Here is an 8,262-nt window from a genome sequence, read left to right as displayed (position 1 = left end):
TCCAAAAAGGAATAATAACAAATGAAGATTATGGAAAAGAAGTACAAGCTCAAAAGGTTGGAGCGGTATTAGAAAATATTAAAAAGTCCTACATTGATTAATTAAATAATGAATTGTAGATTTGTAAGATTACCACAAGTCCTATCGAAATGGCTAAAGTATTGATAGAAGACAAACCTAATATATACCTAATTCGCCATGATTTTTCTGTCAATACCAAAACTACCGCACACAAAGTCTTACATATGACGTCAAAAGGTTCACAAGAAATTTCTTCACTCACTTCAATTCAATTTTTTCCTATAGGCTATTCACATGAACATTTTACAAGAATTGATCCCAAAAATCTTGTGAAATAGTCAAAATTTTAAATAATTCTATTTGGATTAATGAAGATTTGAATTTAGATTTGGATCAAATCTTTGCTTAGGATAAACAAAATTTTATTGATTTAGATTTAATTTGATGGTGTGTTTGCATCTCTTATTACATTTCCTTTGTTATTTTTCCTCATATACCATAGTCATTTGAAATCTCAATCATTTTCAATACCTTGTTCTCTTCATGTTTTTACTATTAACTCTCGTAACTTTCCTATCTCTCATCAATTGAAAAATATAGGTAAAACTTGCTACTTTTGATTTTTCATTTTCATTTTCAATCTCAACTCAAATCTCTTTTTCATTTGAAATTTTTTTAAAATATCCAGATAAATGATTTTGAATACATGAATTCTAAATATGAGATTTGAAGTGTAAGCTTTTAAATCTAAAATTCAAATTCACCAATCAAAACACTACCGTAACAAAAAAATTGGAAACAAAGTTAAATAACTCATTTTCTTTACTGAAGAGAAGCCAGCATACTTTCCTTATTTGAGGGAAGCATCCTTTCCTTAGAAACATAAATTATATGCATCAAACATATCAAGATTAAGATTTTTTTTTCCTTCTCTTTTTCTTGAAAATCCTTTCATATGCATGTATATACCAAACATAACATTAGATTTATGGTGCCGATCGAGTCTTGTGCATTTTCTTCTTCTTCTTCGTCAACTCTATTCATCTCTATTTTTTGTGCTTCTTGCTCTGTCATTGAGTTTGATCTTCAGAAAGCAAACAGTTTGTAACACCCATTTTACCCTCCTCTTGAGTGACCACAAGCCATTCGAGCAAACGCCAATCTTTGTCATTGGGAACCACGGAAATAAAAAGCCTTGAATTAGCGAGGAAAGAATTCAGTCATAGAAGCTTCATTAACAGAACATGATTCTCTACTTCCATTGGTATTGGTAAGCTCCGGTTGACCATGCAAAAAAAATGCAGGTTCTTGTGGTAAGGGCAATTGAATAGAATCATTGCTAAGATATGAAACAACCGTAGCCATGGAAGGCCTTGTATTTGGATTTTCTTGAACACATAACAAACCCATCTGGATGCACTTGATCACTTCATTGTATGATTCCACTTCATTTATATTTGAATCCAATGTCTCCAGCAAGTTATCATCCCTCCATTGCTTCCAAGTCTGCTAACAATTAAGTAAAGCTTATTATTTCAATGATTACACTTTATTAGCTCATCATACAATGATATTGTCAAATTACTCTTTCTCCAATTAATTAATGTTGAGACGATTACATGAGAAACCTTGATTCTAAGAGAATTTTTATGAAAGCCTTGTAAAAATATATTTGATGGAAGTTTTATTTTCCTGTAATTAATATATAAAAGAGTGAAACGCATTATCATAAGTAACTTACATAGCTTAAGAGTCCATCAGCATATTGTGAATCATGGCAACCTGTATTCTTCTTTCCACTGATAATTTCTAAGACTATAACTCCAAAACTAAAAACATCTGACTTTTCAGAATATTGCCCAAACATTGCATATTCTGGAGACATATAACCACTTGAAAAGAAAATGCATTGTCAATACAATTTTATCCAATATAATAGATAATAATAAGATTTAGAATTTAAAATGATTAGTGGACAAGTAAAAGCTTTGTTTTTTAAATTAAATCACAAATTATTTTTATTTATCCAACCATATTAAGATGGATGTGTGTGTGTGTGTAAAGGTTTAAAGGAAAAAAAGTATAACTTACTATGTTCCAACAATTCTATTTGTATTTCCTTCATTTTCACTAGTAGCAACCATCTTAGCAAGGCCAAAATCTGAAATTTTTGGATTCATTTCATCATCTAACAAAATATTACTAGGTTTGAGATCACGATGTATGATCTTGAGACGGGAATATTCATGTAGATAAGAATTCCTCGAGCAACTCCTCCTATGATTTTGCTACGCTCCATCCAATCTAATACTCTGCTATTTTGGGAACCTATATATACATAACAGAAGGCACCAAATAAATAATAAAATACATGGCATAAATGAGGTAGAAATTTCAAATAGAAGTTAAAATGAGTTTAGAAGATTCAAACCAAATAAAAAGTAATCAAGGCTTCTGTTAGGAACAAATTCGTAAATAAGTAATTTCTCTTGCTCTTCAATGCAGAATCCTAGCAATGCCACTAAATTTCTGTGTTGGAGTCTGGCTATTAATAAAACCTCATTCTTAAACTCTTCTGCACCTTGGCCAGATCCTTTTGAAAGTCTCTTCACGGCTATTTCTTGGCCATTTGAAAGAATACCCTAGAATACTTGTCAGTTAATTAGATTATAACAAATGAAAAACAATTATATGTACACGTACAATTAAAACATTTACAATATTAATTGATGGCATTTATCACCTTGAAAACTTGTCCAAATCCACCTCTCCCTAAACTATTTTCAGGAGAAAACTTATTTGTTGCAGCCTCAATTGTAGCTAGACTGAATTGCAGATGCTCTAAAGTTGTGCTTTCCCTTCCAACTACACAAATAAATTAACCTTATAAATAAATAAATAAATAAATAAAGTATTCTGACTCTTCCAATCCAAATTTGTCCGAGTAAATAGATGGAATGAAAATTACTTACAGTATTTTTGCCTCAGAACAGCCCTATGACTCTTCTTTATTCGAATCTTTAAGAGATAGTAAGCGAAATAGAGAAGAATCCAGCCAACAACAAGTGAAACCACAACTATCACAATAGTGGTTACTGAATGCAAGAAGCAACAAGAAGCAAAGGGTCAGAGTTTTGAATACAAAAAAATGGAAAGCATCAGTAATGATACATACATATATATACGCGCGCGCATTAATGATGTGCTTGTGTTTGTGTAAAATAGAATGGTTACGACTTAATTAGGATTAGGAGTCTAAAGTAAAATATTATCATTTCACTTTTTTGAAATTTAAGGCGAAAAAGACAGAAATTGTGGATTATCTCATTAAATATACTTCTATAATTAGAATGTAATATTGCTGACAGATATTTTTAGAAAGTATAATTATAATTGAGGATTATCCTTTTTTATAAGCTTTAGGTTTGAAAAAAATATTGTTCTTTGAATGATAAAGAACGGTTTGGCCGACCAAAAGAATGATAAAGAACGACTTTCCCCTCTTTGTCATACTTTTATGTTTTATTGTGTGTGTGTGTGTGTGTGTTCCCCCCCCCCCCCCCGGCCCTTCCTTTCCTTTTTGTTTGTTTGTTTTAGGAGCATATGGCCAATAATTCCTGAATTTGAATTGGTCCCTGCTATTAAAGGTCCCTGCAACCATCCCCACAATAAATAGTTTTTCTTTTTTGTTTTTGAATGAAAGAAGTATAATTCTTGTCAAAAATAAAATAATAGTACAGGAGCAGCCAACACAATAAATATTAATGTTATACATCATATTTACTAATTGTCCACAATATTTTGATAATATTACTTATAATGCCCAATAACCAATTAATATTTTTTAAGGACATGACATTAAACAGGTAAATACACTGATTTATTAAACCATAGTCAGACTGTATGTGGTCGGACCGTTTTAATTAAAATTATATTTTTTTAATAATATATATGGGAAAAAAACTTAGAAGATAATATTTATCCATTTTTTGTCATACATGCCCAAATATTTTATGTAATATTTGATTGATAGACGTCCAACTAACACAATCTCATACATATTGCTCAACCTAAAATGTTATTTATCTATTACAAATCACCAAAATTATAAATATGCCAGAATAATTGTTAGTTAACTAGAGCCATTGATAAATCATCATATATATATTTATAGCGAAAATTAGTTCATATTTTCTAGGTACAGATTTCTTTTCGTTTTTTTTTTTAAGTAACCAGTGGGCTAATTTATTCATAAAAAATAAATAATAACATAAAATAATAACATAATTTTGGGTTATTGAATTTTTTAAAAAAAAATATAACAAAACTCTATCTCGGTTAGTTTTGACTGGCTTTCAGACCAGACATATGGCTAGTTTCCGGTCAGATTCTGACAAGAGTGTCCATAGCAAGTGAGCAGCAATATATATATATATATATATATATTAATATATGCCATTCAGATCGAAACTAAACGATCTTGACATAATATAATTTTATTTTTTTTATTTTAAATAAATTATCATTTTAATAAATACAAATTCAATGGAAAATTAGACAAAAGTACTGTGAGCCCCAAATAATTGGGCAAAAGTCCCAAGGTTTTTTTTGAATATTTTAGTGATCCATGGTCTGTCAGTGTCAATATTTCCATGAATGAAAAGACTTAAACAGCCCTCAAGTGAACCGCTGCAATAAAAGGGAAATAAAAAGAGAAAAAGGCACTTTTGTCTTTTCACTTGTAAAATATTGACACCAAAGGCCAAAAAAAAAATAAAAAAAATAAAATGTTTTAATGGAAGCTTGTGCCCCGTTATTTGGCCAAATCTTTACCTGGAGGTCGAGGATGATGTGAACCATTGATTCCTGGGAAATATGGAACTATCGGTCTACGGGACGGAGCCAGAGCTGGTGCCGGCGTCGGCGCGACTTGCTCATCGGAATCATAGAATGAAAACAATTCATAGCGAACGCTGCAACTGGGATTCACAGCTCTACCCCCAATCTTCCCCTTGCTACACATCGGAATATTCCCAATCACACCACTCAGACAACTTCTGCAATCATCGATCTGTAGGTCCGGCGTGCACTGAGCAAGACTGTACAAAGTTTGAGACTGAAATTTCGCTTCGTTCTTCGCATACGTCTTCCTCTCAGACACAGGTTTCGCCACCGCCTTATTCGCCGTCTCATTCATAAAACTCAACAAAAAACTCGTGAATCTCGCCTGATCCGAGTCTGAGATGTTGCCAGGGTTCAATATGACGAACGTAGGCCATTTACCGATGGTGGAGAAGAAAGAGACGTTGGAGTAGCGAAGCATGCACTCGTCGTACCAGATTACAGCCTCCTTCGAAAATCGGCACTCGGAAGGTAACCGTTGGGTTGCGTTGATGACACATTGGTGGCATACCTGGAGGGAGATGTCACCCCGGCACATGAAGAGGCCGTAGACGGTGTCGCCGCCACTGGCAACGGTGGTGTTGTAGAAACCGGCATTGGCGGAAGTTAAGGAGGAGAATAGGGTGGTCCGGTGTGATTCGAAGGCACTGTTGGCGGAGAAGGTTTCTCCGTCGGTGGAGCAGTTGTGGTAAAGATAAGTAGGTGATGCTTCAATGGTAGCAGAACAAAGGAAGCTAATGATGATAAGGAAGAAGAAGGAGAAGCATTTGTGAGTAATCATGGTGAGGTTGAAGGGTTTGGTATTGTTGGTGTTCGATTTGAGGCAAAGAATTCGTAGTTTTGTGGAGTTTTTATTACTCTCTGTATTTTCATGGAAAGTGGGGAAGCATTTACTCTTGCGTGAGGAAGGAGCTAAGTCCTTCTAATCTTGATCTCCAAAGACGAGAAGAAAATTGAGAGTACTCATAGACTATTTACTTTAATATGTTTGAATAGTTCAACTTCAGGCTTTAGCCAAGCATAAGTGGTAGCAGCTTTTTTTAATCATTGAAAAATGTATAATAGCAAGTTTAGTTAAAGGCGATATACTTTGAGATTGGTTAATCTTTACTATAAGTAATTATACTTACTCGGTGTTTTTTATAAAAAAAAAAATATCATATACTTCATTGTTGTTTAATTATTATAAGAGAAACTGTTAAATTTAAGTAGCATTTATTTATTCTTTTTTTTTTTCATTTTCCATCGTAAAATTAAACTTTAATTTCATGAGACAAATTTGTTTAATTAATTGCAATAATATTTTAGATTAAATTATTTAATTTCAAACATAATTATTAGGATTAACAATGTAACATCCTGATTTTATATAATAAAGAAATTGTGAAATTTAGGTTTTGAGGAAAAAAATGATAATAATAGGAATTTATATTATTTGAGGTTATTTAGAAATGATATTATGGTTAGGTATTTAATTATAAATTTAAAAATTTAAATTTAAAATCACATAAGCAATATTTAGTTAAGATATAATACATAAATAATTTTTTATGTGTGTTAAAAAAAAAAAAAGAAGGTAGAAGGAACAAAAAAAGGGGGTGGAAGGTTTTATTTCTAAGTCCCACATTGGTTAGATGAGGGAAGAGAAGAGATGCCTTCATGTATAAAAAGGAGGGGGTGTGTGCATTAGAAAGCATGAGAGGCTAAGATGCAATTTAGATGAAATTGCAACTTTTGGCCCAAAAGTTTGAATAATTAAATTCAAACCTATAGTTTTTTTTAATATAATTTTGGGACTACAATCCCATTTTTATATTATTTTTCTCTCTTCCTCTCACGTTGCTCGGCGTTTTCTCGCAAGGGGGGATTATTTTCTTTTTCTTCAGGTATGTTCTAACTTTCCTGTTTAGATTAGCATTTAAAAATTTATTTAATTACAAAATTAATTTTATAGTTATTTTCTAAATAATATTAGCTTTCTAGTGATATGATTATTTTGTAGGATAGAGTAAATATTCTGATTAGGATTTTTCTATAGGATAGTTAATCTGATGATATATGATGGAGTAAAAATATAGGTTAGAACTCTTAGGGATATAATAAATATTATAGAATATTTTCTTGAGGTTGAAACTCATGTTTAACAATTTTTGAGTTAAAATCTAGATCTATATGGTTGAATTTATGTGGAATCTGAGATGTAGGGATAAACCTATGATTATTAAATATTTATTTAAGTATGAGTAGGTATTTTTGAGGTTATAGAAAGGTGATTTGAGGCTTCAGGATAATTCTAAAATTTTTAATTTATTTTTGGATGAATTTTTAGAATATAGAAGGATGAAATTGTGATACTAGAAGTGATTTGAGGCTTAAAAATAGTTTATTAGGGTACGAGAATTTTAGAAAAGAATTTGAGAAGTTAAATGAGGTATAAATCTTAAATTAGTGTTAATGGATTATAGATCTAAGACTTTCTAACTCTTTAAATTAGAGTTATTTATTTTAATGTAAAATTAATATATAGTATTATGAAATAACTATGTAAATTGTGTTGACAAAGATAGTGGTGAAAGAGGAGTTGTGAAGGAGAACTTGTTATTCAAGACACAAGGTAACCATTATTAATGTGTTGTGATGAGTGTGTTTGTGAATGGTTATGTGTTGTCTTGTTGTTTGGAAAAATTATGAATTATTGAAAATAAATACTGTTATATACTTGTTTGAAATTATTGCCAAGTGGGTCAAAAATTTATTTTTGTTTATCATGATGAGATATTATTGTTCGGATATATTCCTGTTTGGATATTTGAATGATGCATGACTTGTCAGGGTATTTTAATGTATGGTGTTAATGGGAATTTCTGTTCGGTTAATTATTACCACGTGGTAAGCCCTCATTGGACCCAATGAGTGGCGTGTCGCTTGGTCCAACTCACCTTTGGCCGGGTGATTTGGCGTCCGAGCATGGCGAAAGGAGGATATAAGGTGTAGTCATGCAATTAAATACTTGTTCGGTTTGTTTGGAAATATTGTTCGGTTAAATGTTTTTGTGTGCCCACTTAGCAATCGCATGATTAGTTACATCCGCATGCATCATTACATATTAATTTTTGGTTACTAGGACTTTTAAGTCTCATTCCCCGTGGTTAATAATTTTACAGGAGCGAGTCCGGCCGAGAAAGCACCAGAGGCGTAACTTTGGTGTATGAGACACCATCTTTTACGTTGCCTCTCATTTTGTATTATGCAATGTATCTTGTGCCAACCTAGGACATTACATTATCTGAGATTTGAGAACATGTAAACTCTAATCCTTTTTATTAAATGCATTTATAT

The 8,262-nt window shown here is 31.8% G+C and overlaps 1 pseudogene; it reads right to left on the bottom strand.

The window, feature by feature from the left end:
- Positions 1–895: 895 nt before the first annotated feature.
- LOC129286926 (cysteine-rich receptor-like protein kinase 10) lies at positions 896–5,725 on the bottom strand (annotated as a pseudogene).
- Positions 5,726–8,262: the final 2,537 nt, after the last annotated feature.

The sequence above is a fragment of the Prosopis cineraria genome, unplaced genomic scaffold, assembly GCF_029017545.1.
Source record: "Prosopis cineraria cultivar Desert tree isolate PC_DT_omini unplaced genomic scaffold, ASM2901754v1 PC11, whole genome shotgun sequence".
Lineage (NCBI taxonomy): Eukaryota > Viridiplantae > Streptophyta > Magnoliopsida > Fabales > Fabaceae > Prosopis > Prosopis cineraria.
The sequence above is the reverse complement of the archived record's forward strand: the minus strand, read 5'-3'. Positions and strand labels throughout refer to the sequence as shown.